This window comes from Bos indicus, chromosome X, assembly GCF_029378745.1.
Source record: "Bos indicus isolate NIAB-ARS_2022 breed Sahiwal x Tharparkar chromosome X, NIAB-ARS_B.indTharparkar_mat_pri_1.0, whole genome shotgun sequence".
NCBI lineage: Eukaryota > Metazoa > Chordata > Mammalia > Artiodactyla > Bovidae > Bos > Bos indicus.
In genome coordinates, this window is record NC_091789.1 from 132,159,146 (window position 1) to 132,175,579 (window position 16,434).

Consider the following 16,434-nt stretch of genomic DNA (forward strand, 5'->3'; position numbering starts at 1 on the left):
TAAGTACTCAAAAGCTACATATTACCATGAGAAAGACCCCCAACATTGGACTTTTACATAATGGCCCTGTTGTTGTCATTACAAGAGAGGTGAAATGGAATCCCCTCAAAACTGGTTTGGATATTGAAACTGATGAGGCCACGTATGCATCAAGAGGGTAGGAATAATATTTATTTTCACATAATGAGACTTTCTGAAGAGAGAAGTTTGGGTTCCCAAGTAGGTCCAAAAATGGATTTAGAGAGCAAGGAGGGGCACGTGGCTTTGGATTTTATTGTGGCTAGGTTGTGGGGCTGGGGCGAGAGTTCCCTTGTATGGGCTGGGACTTCCATAGTTTGAATTTTTCTCTAGCACCAAAGTGGTGAGCATCTAGGCCTTCTTATCAGCTTGCCCAGATATACAGAAAGACAGAGTGGTAGAGCCTGAAAGCTATCAGCAGTCAAAAATAAAAAATGGAGTTAGACTCTTTATTACAAACTCCATCATAGTTGTCATAGTTAATTTAGAATTGACCACTACAAAATCCACAACTTCAATCCATTAGTCTGTTCTGAATTGTAGAATTGCCAAACTGATCTTTCTACTCGGACATCTGACAGAGCCCTCGAGCTCAACATGTTCAGAACTAGGCCCTTTTTACAATGTAAGTTAATGACCTCTCAATCCACATAGTTTTCCAAATTAGAAAGATGACAGATATCCTACATGTTTCTCTCTTCTTATCAACCCCCTGGTCTTTTTTATTGGTCATAGGCTCCTACTGATTCTGCCTTTGATCACCTTGCTGATACTGCCCTCCTCTTGTAGATCCCCATTGACTACCTCAGCTCAGTCCCTTGTAGTTTCTTGACTAGATTACCACAATAGCCAGATTTTAATGGCTGCTCTGTTTCTGGTGTCATCCTCCCTGATAATCCACACACACATTTACCAACTTGACCCCAAATGAAAATATGACCATGTCACTCTCCTACTTAAAACTGGAGTAGGAAATGGCAACCCACTTAAAACTGGAGTAGGAAATGGCAACCCACTCCAGTATTCCTGCCTGGAAAAATCCCACGGACAGAGGAGACTGGCAGGCTATAGCAAATGGTTAGTCTTGACCAGCTACAAGTTAAAGTATGAATATCTTCTACTGGCATACAAAAGCTTTTATTTTTGCCTTCAGCCTATTCCTTTGGCCTCATCTACCTACTCCTTTGACCTGACTCCTGTTCTTTCAGATTCACCCTGGGTTTCAGTTATACTATCAACATACTTTCAGGTCCTCAAATGGTATGAAGTCATTTTCTTTGTCCCCATACATTTTTGCATGTTGTTCCTTTTGCCCAGAAGATCCTTCATGTCTCTGCCCTCTAGGAAGCCCTACTTACTCTTCTAGTCTGAATGCAGATAGTGTCTCTTCTATGAGGTTTTTCTTGACTGTCTCAAGTCATGTTCTGAGCATAGTACCCTGTGTATAATGAGTATAGTAACCATTTATTCTGTGCCTCACACTGTGCTAAATCCTTTATGTAAATTATTTTAGGCACTCTGTCTAGTAATTTTTAGGAACTAAGTGTGGATATCCCTGTCTTAAACATAATGATTTTAAGTATAGAAAGTTGCAATTATTTACCCAAGACCACACTACTATCAAGTAGTGGATCTCAAGTTTGAACCGAAGCTTTATGTCTTATCTAGACCAATGCTCATCATCATGATGTTGCTCAGGAATGATAGGTGACCTATCTCTTCGTATGAGTCAAACAAACAGTAGTACCTACTGTGTATATTATATGTTGAAGACACCAGGACTGAGCAAATGCCAAAGAACAATATAGTATAGCCATTACATCCGTGTGTGTGTGTGTGTGTGCACATGTGTGCTCAGTCATGTCCAACTCTTTGCAACCCATGGACTATAGCCTGCCAGTCTCCTCTGTCCGTGGGATTTTCCAGGCAGGAATACTGGAGTGGGTTGCCATTTCCTACTCCAGGTGCTCTTCCCAACCCAAGGATCTAATTTGCATCTCTTATATCTCCTGCATTGGCAGGAAAATTCTTTACCACTGAGTCACCTGGGAAGTCCTTTATTAAATCCATAGTAAAAAGTTAAATCATGCCATCATATTTAAAATCTGTAGAAGTTACTAGGAAAAGACTGAGAATTGATGGTCATTTCTGTTAAATCTAAATGAGGAAAATGGCTAAGTACTTCTTGAAAACCATCAAATGATTGAAGTAAGGACAGTGTAAAAGGTCTGTAACAGTCATATGTCATAGCATCTATGTCCCTCACTTACATCTTGAATGGTCCATAAAGAGAAATGACTTTGACTTCTGCCATCTGTTCCCTCCATCAAGAATAAATACCATGGAAGGGACTGAGAATGCATTTTATGCAAGAACTGTCACACAAAGAGCAGACATTAAGACTGAAATTGCAGCTCTCAGACTGAGGAGCTGAACAATAGTCAAAGATGGGAGAAATCCTAACAGCTGGCAAGTCAGGGAAAGGAAGGTGGGGGAAATGAGTCTCATTGTTTACCTAACTTCTAAAGATGAAGTCATAAAAACCATACAACCTAATTTCAGCTCTATTGTCATTCCAGGAATGTCTTTTTGCACCACTCAAATCAAACCATCTGGGTTCCATTCTTCCCTGTTGATCTTTCTCATCCTTTATGATATAGTTCAAATGTTACTTCTTTGTGACATATCCCCTACTCTCCCAGTTAGCATTGATAGCTCCAACCTTTTGCTCACAAAGAACCCTATTTATACCTCCATTTATTAGTTCTTAGCTAGATTCAAGACCAAGTTTGAGCTTCTTAAAAGCAGAGAACGATTCTTTCTTGTATGCTTATGCCAACTGCCTAGCACAGGGCTGAGGTCAAACTAGGCTTTCAGTGAAGGCTTGTCGAATTGAAATAAATCTGTTAATGTTAAGGAATTACTAAACTATATATCTTTCTTGACCAAATGTCTTGTTCCTCTAAGGACACATTTTAAAGAATCAGGAAGCCTCAAATAGTCTTTTTGGTGTTCTGTTTGCACATGATTTTTTTTTTTTTTACTGAAATTTTAGCCTCTGAAATGCACACTTTATTAGTACAAAAGATTTTCTCAGAGAGAGAACTCAGATGTTACATATAACCTTGGCTGAGTTATGCTTTAATGTTCCTTCAACATTCCCAATAGTAGACCTCGATTCTTTGTTAGATTTCCTGGAAAGCATCTGCAACAGCAGCTCCCGCCACTACCACTACTCATGTTGGCCAGCCTATGTTTGCTACAACTATCAGGGGTCTAGACAAATCAGTCTCTGACTGAAGAGAAAGCTCTGATTGCTAAAGCAGCCAGGAGAGTAGACCTAAAATCCTGTAGTGTATGAGAAATGGAAAAGGAGACATTTAGGTAGAGAAAATGAATAATAAAACTTATGATGAAAGAGAGAGCCCTCTACCTTAAAAGGCTTTGTTTTATTTATTCGTTGGATTATCCATTTTAAGCCCAAACTTAGAGATTTTCCTAAGGCTATTTTGTAAAATGGAAGAAAACTAGGACTATTAAGATTAATTTTCTGTATGATAGCTTCCTTCATGGTTGTAAAATGGCTGCAGTAGCTCTATCATCACATTTTTGTGCACTTAAATTCAGAGGCAGAAAAAAAAAAGTACTTGCATGTTTCCTGTTAAGAAATGTTTCCCAGCTATATCCTTTACAACTGACTATAAGACAAGATTTCCTTTCACATCTCACTGGCCAGTCAGTAACTGGTCAGGATGAGTTGGTGATGGAATCTCAATGATTGGCTTGATCAAATTAAGTCACCCACTGAGGCTAGGGATGGAACCAGATTTCCTGAAGTGCAACATGGAGTCCTATACTGTCTGAAACGAAGAAGTGGACAAGTCTCTGGGGAGACAACCCAAGCTGATTTCAGCAAGTTCATACACAAGTTATTGCCATTTAAGACAGTTCTGAACATGAGTGACATGGTTACTCATTGCCAGAGAAGAGAATATTCCAAGATAATGGTGGGACATGAGAAAGTATTTGGTCCTGGAAGGTGTAAGAGAGAGAAATTGATGTAAAAGATTACCAGGGGAAATGCAACAAGAAGCACAGGTAAAGAGATGTGTGATTTATATAGGATTTTTGTCATAATCCCATAGTAGAACAAAGGTGATATATTCTGAACTCAAAATGAAGTGTTGAGCACACTTACCAGTGATAACCAAATAACTTATCCTTTTAAGACACACTTTATAAATTTTTTATTGAAGTATAGTTGATTTAGAGTCTGCCTGCAATGAAGGAGACCCGGGTTCAATCCCTGGGTCAGGAAGATCCCCTGAAGAAGGAAATGGCAATCCACTCCAGTATTGATTTTTGTTAATTTATTTATTTTAATCAGAGGCTAATTACTTTACAATATTGTGGTGGTTTTTGCCATACATTGACATGAATCCAGTATTCTTGCCTGGAAAATCCCGTGGATGGAGGAGCCTGGTAGACTACAGGGGTCTCAAAGAGTTGGACACCACTGAGTGACTAACACACACATAGCTGATTTATAATATTGTGCCGATCTCTGCTATGCAGCAAAGTGATTCAGTTATATATGATAGACATTCTTTTTTAAATATTCTTTTCCATTATGGTTTATCACAGGATATTGATCACAGTATCACAGGATATCACAGGATACTTCCTTTCCCTCTCTTCCTCCCCTTGGCAACTACAAATCTGTTCTCTTTGTGAATCTGTTTCTGTTTTGTAGATAGGTTCATTTGTGCTGTGTTATATAAGTGATATCATATGGTACGTGTCTTTCTCTTTCTGACTTCTTTCACTTAGTGTGATAAGGTCTAAGTCCCTCCATATTGCTGCAAATGGCATTATTTCATTCTTTTTTATGCCTGAGTAGTATTCCACTGTCTGTATGTACCACATTTTTTTTTAATCCATTCATCTGTTGATGGACATTTAGGTTGTTTCCATGGCTTGCCTATTGTGAATAGTGCTGCTATGAACATGGGGGTGCATGTATCTTTTCAAATTAGAGTTTTGTCTGGATATGTGCCCAGGAATTGGATTGCTGGATATGGTAGTTCTATTTTTATTTTTCTGAGGCACCTCCACACTGTTTTCCATAGTGGCTGTAGCAACTTACAATCCTGCCAACAGTGTAGAAGACTGCCCTTTTCTCCACGCCCTCTCTAACATGTCTTCTTTGTAGACATTTTATTGATGGCCATTCTGAACAGTGTGAGATGATAGCTTATTTAGTTTTTATTTACATTGATTTAACAGTTAGTGATGTTGAGCATGTCATCTTGAATCTACAGCAAGCACCTACTCTGTGCCAAGTACCATACTAGTCATGCATACATTCTTATATACAAGGCCCCTGTTCTCCTGGGTTATGTGTTAAAGACACATTTTTGTTGTTGTTGTTCCAACATCTCAAAGAATATGAACTACACCACTCCTCACAATATCATCTCCCTTTAACGTTAGATATAAAAAAAAATTTCAAAGCAGTGAGTGTGTCCATCCCCATTGGATGTTTTTTCTAAGAAAATTGTTTTCCAGCCTAGATGGGGTTCTATTGAAAGTATGGAAGGTAGTCCAGTTGAATCTGAAGACATAGATTTCCACATAGACTGATTGTAAAGGACTGGCCTTTTACACCATACTTAAAATCCCACCATTCCACCCTCATTTCTTTTAACTTTCCTGAGGGGAGTTACATTGTAAGTGATTTCCAATGTTAGCCTCATACTCCTTTTCCTCATCTCTACATACAAAAAACCCAGTGCTATTTTGAGGGGAAGGATACATTGGAACATTACTTCACAACCTTTGTCTCAGAATTTTCCCAGGTGGAATGGCATTGTTTTCAACAGACACCGCTCAACATTATCACCATTATATCCAGGTGAGAGGAAGAAGAGGCACAAGCAGTAATCAAAAAATATATTAGTTTCTATAGAACTAAGGGCTAATTCTAGCATTCTCTTTCTTCTAGTAACTTCTGCTTCAGGTGGAGAGAGTAAAGGGCAGGAATAATTCTACCTACTGAACTGTTTTATTGACTGCCTCTTGTCATTTCTCTCCTACCAGAGATGTTATGTTGTGGATAACTTTGAGCAGATAATTTCACTGTTTATATGACAGTTAAGAGAGAACTGAAAACATCTTTATATAATACTTAGAACACAGTACAGGGTTTCTTGTGAACAACATGCTATTTTGTTTTATAAGAATACGTATTTTTTTAAGCATTGAAACCTATACATTACCGTATGCAAGATAGATAGCCAGTGGGAATTTGCTGTATGATACAGGGAACTCAAACCTGGTGGGGTGGGATGGGGTGGGAGGTGAGAGGGAATTTTAAGAGGGAGGGGACATATGTATGCCTATGACTGACTCATGTTGTTGTATGGCAGAAACCAATACAATATTGTAAAGCAATTATCCTCCAATTAAAAATAAATTTTAAAAATGGTGAAATTAGTAAATTTTAAGTGGTATCATTTATTAAAATAAAAAAGTCATTGGATTAAAATTTTGATTTGTAATTCCTATAACTTCATATTCCCAAATTCCTCAGCCCTGGGAGAGTACTCTCAATTTAATACTTAAAGTAGCTTGAGTCCACATCTCACATTGTGGGAGACTTAGCATTTCCTAACATCTCTAAGAATTCTTGGGGAAGCATACTTTTCTCCTAGTCATCTCTTGTCCTATTAATAATACTTATGTTCTTCTTCATTCTTTATTCAACACTGTCCATTATAGGACTTCCCTGGTGGTCCAGTAGTTAAGACTCAGCACTTTAACTGCCATAAGCCTGAGTCCAGTCCCTCATTGAAGAACAAAGATCCCAGAAGCCACTCAGCATGGCCCCCCAAAATAAGAAATATAATAAAAGCCATATAGAGAATTTTAATTTTTTGTAGCTGCATTAGGAAAAGCAAAATGAGACAACTGACATTAATTTTAGCATTATATCTTTTAAAACCCAACATGCCCAATTGTTATCATTTCAACATGTGGCATCAGCTATGATTTAAATGTTCAATATCCACATGTGGCTAGTAGCTACTGTATTGGTCAGCATGTCTCTGTATCCTCATATCTCATTTCCAGTGACAGGTCTTCCCTTTTTTGCCAGTCCTAACATGGAACATTGACCATTTCCCTGATTCCACAAAGCAATCACTAAAAAAGGCTTTTGCTTGTACCACATTTTGAGGCTTGGGAATAGTGGATGGTTACATTATTACACAACCTCCCCAACCACTGGACTACTGAAAATCCTGTCTTAATGTCCTTCTGCCATTTTTGTCATAAAGAATTTCTCTCTGAACATTTCTTTCCAAACTTCAGCCTCCCACCAGGCTTCTAAGTACAGTATTAATGAAGAATCATGGGCATGAAAGAAATGCATTTCAGAACCTTTGTTAAACAAAAAGAAACATCAGAAAAAAAGAGAAATGTCAAGATCTATCATCCTGCCCATCTCAAGATCACATCTCAGAGAAAGCTTTTCCTGACTTTACTAAATAAATACAAATCCTTATGGAAACTTGCCTGAACTTTTAAGACAGTCAACATATTTTGCCTTATAGCAGCATAGTTATTAACTTAGACCTCTCCTTGTCCCCATAGAATTTGAGGTCTGCTTTATTTTTAAGGAATGAATCTCCTCTTCCTTAATCATGTCTTCTTGCCTATTTATGATAGCTCCTGATCATCTCTGACATGTGCCAGCATAGGAGCTCTGATCACTCCCATCCAAATTCCCTCTCTTGATTTGAAAGCTCATGCCACTCTCCACCTTGGCTTGTCTAACCAAATTGTAGTCACTACCTGGTCCAGATTAGACTGTTATGGGGAGTGTGTACATGTAACTAGTTTGTCAGCCCCATGTCTGCACCTGCCCTTGATTTCATCCATCTTCTAAGGCATTTCGTGGAACCCAAGTCAGCTTAGTTTGAGCCAAGATACAATACAATTTGGCATATTTTTGATCAAAATTATAACTGATATAGGTTTGAGAATAAACTCTGACTTAAATGACAAAAATCTCAAATAAACTGAAGGTGAGATACTGGCTAATGAGAAGTAAACTACAAATAAAAGGAAATACTTTGGATGGCTACAAAGCTTGACCGTTAATAGCTCTGGAGATCTAACTCTTCCTAGTGCAATGTGCTAAGCCACATACTTGCCCCACAGAGCATGATGAGCCTTTATAACCATTGCTTTGGTGGTAACTTTAATTATGACACATTGGAATATTTTAATAATAACTTACATCCATGGTTATTAAAAAATTTAAAGAACAGATACAAATGAAGTCATGGTAGGAGGCTTAATAGTGTGTTTGTGGCAGGGGTGGAAGAGATATTTATTATTCTTACAGAGTTTGAGAATTGCCAAAACTCCTGACTTGCCAATATTAGTATATAACCCAAACAATATAAATATGTTAAAAGTTTTTATAATAATCAAAATAAACTGCCAAATTTCATTGAAAAGGCATCTCTTGATGGTGAGAATGGGGCTTTTTTCCATTTACTTATGTGTTTAAGGATGACAATAACTTATTGCTAGAATGAGACAGGGGTCAGCATCAATTCTTTTCCAGTTTTACATGTTATGTAAGCACTGAGCAAGCTTGCACACATACAGAAGTGGATGAGAGGGAAGGAGCTTAGTTATAGCAGTGTCACTCAGGTCTTTGAATATCTTCTGAGTTTTATGCCAAAAATCACACATGCTTTATCAAAAACTACTTTTAATGATCTGTCAACCAGTAATTTGATTAAGTACTAATTTCAATTTTGCTGAAAGCACAGAATTGCAAACTGTGACTTGGCAAAGGGTTTGCTATCTTCTCATCAGAACCATTCGCTTTTACAACACTGAAATCAATATTTCGATTTGTCCCCTTGTTTAGCACTGGGGAAGTTTCCACACTTGAGGGCAATGCTCTAGAGTAAGGTTCAGGATGATTGAGAAATAAGCTTTTCTTTTCGTAAAGTGGGTGATATATTATTCTAATAGCAAAAGTGGGAAAGGAGAAGCAAAATGATGGCGAGATTGGTCTTGGTCAGGCCAATTTTAGGAAGAATACACAGGAGAGTTAAAGATTTAGAAATTGATTGCTTTAAAACCATCCATGCTCACATTCCCTTTGGATAATTTTTGTGTACCTGAAGGAATCCATGATGTCCCCCAGTCTGAAACCCTTTGCAGTACTACACACAAGAATCACCCCATACTTGAAGTTCCTTTGGTATTACTGAATGATATTCAACAGATTAATGATTATATACCACATTGGGGATTTTCTTATATTTAAAAAATTTTTTAAAGTTTATTTATTGAAGTATAGTTAATTTACAATGATGTGTTAGTTTCAAGTGTACAGCAAAGTGACCTTTTATCTATATATAGACCTTTGCAGATTATTTTCCATTATAGGTTATTACAAGATATTGAGTATAGTTCCCTGTATTATAGAGTAGGGCCTTGTTGTTTATCTATTTTGTATACAGTAGTGTGTATATGTGAATCCTAAACTCCTCATTTATGTCCACCCCCCACCTGCTATCCCCTTTGGTAACCATAAGTTTCTTTTTTATGTCTGTGAATCTGTTTCTGTATTGTAAACAAATTCACTTGTATCATGTTTTTTAGATTCAATATGTAAGTGATATATATTTTGTCATAGTTTTTATTTAGAGTTTTATGTATGTAATGCGGGAACTAGTTTTTCTCCCAAATATTTAATTAACATTTTCCTAGTTAGATTATACATTGTTTGAACATCAGGGGTAGATATTATTTATTTTCTCACCGATCACAATTCCATTCACAAAGCTGAAGTGTGTTTGATTGATTATTGGCACCTGTTAATTGCAAGGAGATCATACCAGTCAATCCTAAAGAGAATCAATCCTGAATATTCATTGAAAGGACTGATGCTGAAGCTCCAATATTTTGGCCACCTAATGTGAAGAGCCGATTCATTAGAAAGACCCTGATACTGGGAAAGATTGAAGGCAGGAGGAGAAGGGGATGACAGAGGAGGAGATGGTTGGATGGCATAACCAACTCAATGGACATGAGTTTGAGCAGGCTCCAGGAGTTGGTGATGGACACGGAAGCCTGGCATGCTGCAGTCCATGGGGTTGCAAAGAGTCGGACATGAATAAGTGACTGAACAACAACTCTGGTCTTAGCTTCGTTAAGCAAGTTCCTCCCTCCATTCTACCCTCCACCGCTTCAAAACACACTCCTATAAGGATTGCATATGCCTAAACGTGGTCTCTACAAAAGAATTGGTTCAGGTCCCGGTGGTTTTATTTGTCTGGCTCCTCATTTAGATCCTAGTTAATCCTAGACATGGCCATCAAAAGGAAACTCAGGAATCCTGAGGAGAGTATGGCATTAATTTGGTGGATATTTGAACTGTTTATCATGAATTATAGGTGGTCCACTACTATATTTTGAGGGTAATTTATTAAACATGTACAAAATTTTAATTGTATATTCCTGAAACATTGAATCTTTTATCTATATGTGTCAACATAATGCCTATAATAACCTTCTCTTTTCATTTTATGGACCATCAGAATTAAAATTGCTTTGTAAAAACCCTGTTTAGATGATGAAAAGATGAGTTACAGGCTGGGAGAAAATATTTGCAAACCACATATCCAATGAAGTACTCATCTCTAGAACACATAGTTCAGTTCAGTTCAGTTGCTCAGTCATGTCCAACTTTTTGCGACCCCATAAACTGCAGCATGCCCAGCCTCCCTGTCCATCACCAACCCCCGGAGTCCACCCAAACTCATGTCCATTGAGTTGGTGATGCCATCCAACGATCTTGTCCTCTGTCATCCCCTTCTCCCCCTGCCCTCAATCTTTCCAAGCATCAGGGTTTTTTCAAATGAGTCAGCTCTTCACATTAGGTGACCAAAGTATTGGAGTTTCAGCTTCAACATCATACCTACCAATGAACACCCAGGACTGATCTTCTTTAGGATGGACTCGTTGGATCTCCTTTCAGTCCAAGGGACTCTCAAGAGTCTTCTCCAACACCACAGTTCAAAAGCATCAATTCTTTGGCACTCAGCTTTCTTCACAGTCCAACTCTCACATCCATACATGACCACTGGAAAAACCATAGCCTTGACTAGATGGACCTTTGTTGGCAAAGTAATATCTCTGCTTTTGAATATGCTATCTAGGTTGGTCATAACTTTCCTTCCAAGGAGTAAGCATCTTTTAATTTCATGGCTGCCATCACCATCTGCAGTGATTTTGGAGCCCAGAAAAATAAAGTCAGCCAATGTTTCCACTGTTTCCCCATCTATTTGCCATGAAGTGATGGGACCAGATGCCATGATCTTCGTTTTCTGAATGTTGAGCTTTAAGCCAACTTTTTTCACTCTCCTCTTTCACTTTCACCAAGAGGCTCCTTAGTTCCTCTTCACTTTCTGCCATAAGGGTGGTGTCAACTGCATATCTGAGGTTATTGATATTTCTCCCGGTTGAAGAAGCTAAAGTTGAACAGTTCTATGAAGCCTACAAGACCTTCTAGAACTAATACCCAGAAAAGATGTCCTTTTCCTTATAGGGGACTGGAATGCAAAAGTAGGAAGCAAAGAAACACCTGGAGTAACAGGCAAATTTGGCCTTGGAGTACAAAATGAAGCAGGGCAAAGGCTAATAGAGTTCTGCCAAGAGAATGCACTGGTCATAGCAAACACCCTCTTCCAACAACACAAGAGAAGACTCTACACATGGACATCACCAGATGGTCAACACTGAAATCAGATTGATTATATTCTTTGCAGCCAAAGATGGAAAAGCTCTATACAGTCAACAAAAACAAGACCAGGAGCTGACTGTGGCTCAGATCATGAATTCCTTATTGCCAAATTCAGACTGAAATTGAAGAAAGTGGAGGAAACCACTAGACCAGTCAGGTATGACCTAAATCAAATCCCTTATGATTATACAGTGGAAGTGAGAAATAGATTTAAGGGACTGGATCTGATTGATAGACAGAGTGCCTGATGAACTATGGATGGAGGTTCAATGACATTGTACAGGAAACAGGAATCAAGACCATCCCCAAGAAAAAGAAATGCAAAAAAGCAAAATGGCTGTCTGGGGAGGCCTTACAAATAGCTGTGAAAAGAAGGAAAGCGAAAAGCAAAGGAGAAAAGGAAATGTGTACCCATTTGAATGCAAAGTTGCAAAGAATAGCAAGGAAAGACAAGAAAGCCTTCCTCAGTGATCAATGCAAAGAATAGAGGAAAACAATAGAATGGGAAAGACTAGAGATCTCTTCAAGAAAATTAGATACCAAGGGAACATTTCATGCAAAGATGGGCTCAATAAAGGACAGAAATGGTAGGGACCTAACAGAAGCAGAAGATATTAAGAAGAGGTGGCAAGAATACACAGAAGAACTGTACAAAAAAGATCTTTATGACCCAGATAATCATGATGGTGTGATCACTCACCTAGAGCCAGACATCCTGGAATGTGAAGTCACATGGGCCTCAGAAAGCATCACTATGAACAAAGCTAGTGGAGGTGATGGAATTCCAGTTGAGCTATTTCAAATCCTGAAAGATGATGTTGTGAAGGTGCTGAACTTAATATGCCAACAAATTTGGAAAACTCGGCAGTGGCCACAGGACTGGAAAAGGTCAGTTTTCATTCCAATCCCAAAGAAAGGCAATGCCAAAGAATGCTCAAATTACTGCACAATTGCACTCATCTCACATGCTAGTAAAGTAATGCTCAAAATTCTCCAAGCCAGGCTTCAACAATATGTGAACTGTGAACTTCTGATGTTCAAGCTGGTTTTAGAAAAGGCAGAGGAACCAGAGATCAAATTGCCAACATCAGCTGGATCATCGAAAAAGCAAGAGAGTTCCAGAAAAACATCTATTTCTGCTTTATTGACTATGCCAAGGCCTTTGACTGTGTAGATCACAATAAACTGTGGAAAATTCTGAAAGAGATGGGAATACCAGACCACCTGACCTGCCTCTTGAGAAACCTGTATGCAGGTCAGGAAGCCACAGTTAGAACTGGACATGGAACAACAGACTGGTTCCAAATAGGAAAAGGAGTACGTCAAGGCTGTATATTGTCACCCTGCTTATTTAACTTCTATGCAGAGTACAGCATGAGAAACGCTGGGCTGGATGAAGCACAAGCTGGAATCAAGATTTCCGGGAGAAATATCAATGAAACACATAAAGAACTCTCAAAACTCAGTAATAAATAAATCAAATGATTCAATTAGAATGAGAAAAGACATAAGGGACATTTCACTGAGAAGGCTATACAGATGTCAAATAAGCATGTGAAAATATGTTCAACGTCACTAGTCATTAGAAAATAAGACCACAATGAGATATTCCTACATACTTATTAGAACAGCTAAGAGAAAAAATAGTGAAAATATCAAGTGCTGGTGAGAAGATGGAGAAAATAGGGGTATGTAAAATGATTTAGACATTCTGGAAAATAATTTGGTAGTTTCTCTTAAAAAAGTAAACATACATTTACCATATGACCCACTCCTGGGTATTTATCCTAGAAAAATGAAAACTTGTATACACACACACACACACACACACACACACACACACACAACCTTTACATGATTGTTCATGGCAGTTTATTTGCAGTTGTAAAAGACTAGAAACTACCAAATTGTCCTACAGTCTTTGGGTGGTACATCTATGAATACTACAGAGCAATAAGAAGGAATATGTGATTGATGTACACAACAACTTGGATGGATCTCAAGGGCATTATGCTGAGTGAAAAAAAGCCAAACTCAAAAGGTTACATATTGTATGATTCCATTTTTATGACTCTTTCAAAGTGACGACACTGCATTATAGAGAAGAATAGATAAGTGGTTTCCACGGTTTAGAGATGGTGGAAGTTTAGGGGATGGATATGACCATAAAGGCAAGTCTTTGGGATGATATCCTGATTGCCATGGTGGTTTCAGAATCTATTTGATAGAGTGACATAGTACAATATACATACTTTATACCGATGTCAATTTCCTGATTTTGACATTACATTATAGTTATGTAAGATAGAACCAATGGGTAAATTTGAATGAAGATTACATGGGAACTCTCAGTACTACATTTACAACTTCCTGTGACTCTATTGTTATTTAAAATTTAAAATTACTGTATTATATTTTTCCTTTCTAGAAATTCTAGTTGGCTATTTTCATATCTGCTTTCACCTTGTTCTTTTATTTCTATAAACATAATTATTTTCTATTCTGCACCTGACAATTCTCAAGTTTTTTGTGTCTGTTTCTATTGCCTAGTCATCTTTCTGGTTTTTACTCTTGGTGGTTTGTTTCTGATGTATTTTGTGATTTTTAACTGAGATTTTTTTTTTTCCTTACAATTTAATTTTAGGTAACTTTTCAAAGTCTAGATTACAATTGAGTTCTTCCAGAACAAATTTCTGTTTCTGGGAAACAGTAAAACCAAACCTAAACTATATTAAATTTAAGTTTCCATTTGAAATGTTTGGATCATATAAATACTGTGAGTTTGAACTGTAAACTCTAGAGAGGGCTTTCTTATGATTTTGGATTCTCAGGGAATATTTCATGCTGTTTTCATCTAGTAGCAAGGCAAGATACGCAAGTTTTCCTTCTGTCTCTTGTGGAATTTGATTTTCCATTCACTGTTATCTCATGGGTGTGGTGGGTGTGGTCCTTTGGAGCCCCATATATACGCTGAGGATGATTTACTGCTAACTCCACTTGGAATGGCCCTAGTCCTATCCTCTGCACCTTGCACAGTTGTCAGTTGTGAAAGGAAGAAGCTCAAAATCTCCAAGGTTTGACAAAACCCCAAGATTAAAAGCTGCCTTTGTCTTCCCTTCCTACCTGACCCCACATCCCGCTCCTCCAGATTCTTGGTTTAACTTTTAAAAACTTCTGACTCCATTGATTCTCTACTTTTATTTGAGCTCAACAGTGATGATGCCCTTTCTATTTTATCCAGCATTTTAGTGTTTCAGTTGAGAGAGTAATAATTCATGCTATATAATCTGACATACAGCCTGAAATTGAAGTCAGCCAAATTTTTTCTTACATGTGTTTTTAAACTCCCTGTTTTATAATCTCGAGGCTTCCAGAAAATGCCACACCTATAACACCCGCCTCACCCCTAACACACACAACACCATGAGTCACAAAGTAGTGCTTTTGTTCTATTCAGTTTTGTTTTAAATACTAACTACTCCTTGTTCAAATTTTGTGCCCCTAAAAACTTAAACTAGATGATATCATTTGAAGATGAAATGGATATTCATGAGTAACATGTAAAACATCACAGTGACAATTCTAAAAAAAATTTTTTTAAGAGGTTGATATGAGCATAAACAGATTTCGTAACAGGCAAATCTGAATAGAAAAACCTTTGCTAGCTTTCAAGGTTCTGAACCTGATTGTACAACCAACAGAATGAGGCAACAAGGAATCTCTGGCTTCACCGTGCCTAGAAAGGTAAATGAGAACCAAAGTGCCATCATTTATCTCTCTCTGGGAGAATTCCACCTGCGAGTTCTCCAGGAGACTAATGTGGAATAAAATTTCTTGCTGGGAGAATCCAGCAAATTTGTTTGCTTCCCTGAATTACTATCTAGGATAAGTCTCTGGCCTGCAGTGAACTCTGATATTGGATTTAATTGAAGGCAAAATGAATTCCCATTAAGCTCTTCAAGAGGGGAGAAAACAGCTTCTTAAGAAGCTCAAGTTCTTGGATTCTGTAGATCTTTCTTTTCCTAAAGGAGTTAGTGGGAGTTTGATTAATGTCATGATGAAAATGGTCTCCCTTTGTTGTAAGAAAAAAACCAGGAGTCTATTCATGTTTCAGAAAACAAAACGAAGATTGGACTACCCTCCTTTTGCTTTCTCCCTTTTGCCTCAGGTATATGGCTTCCTTTTGCTACCTGCTAGGTATTTGCTTGATTAATGCTAAATATTCTCTTTTCTCTGAGTTTTTGAAGGTCCTGGAAGGCTTGATTAGGTTTATTTTATTGGAAAATACATATTGACATTACATAGGCCTTTCAATTACATCACTTCTAATCCAAATCTGCTCTTGTCTTGAATTTTCTCTTTCTCCTGGCACAGGTGTCTGATAGTATATATTAGAGGACACTTTCTGGTAATAAGTCTATTTCTTCTCCCTCTGACAAAATGAATACTTGTTCAATAACAGGCAATGATAAAATAGCAAGGTTTTAAAATAATAGTACATAAAGCAGAAAGGGAAGGCATGCATAGACTCTGGAAGAATAAATATATGGTGATGAAAATGTTATTTAAAACTGGAATAGAAG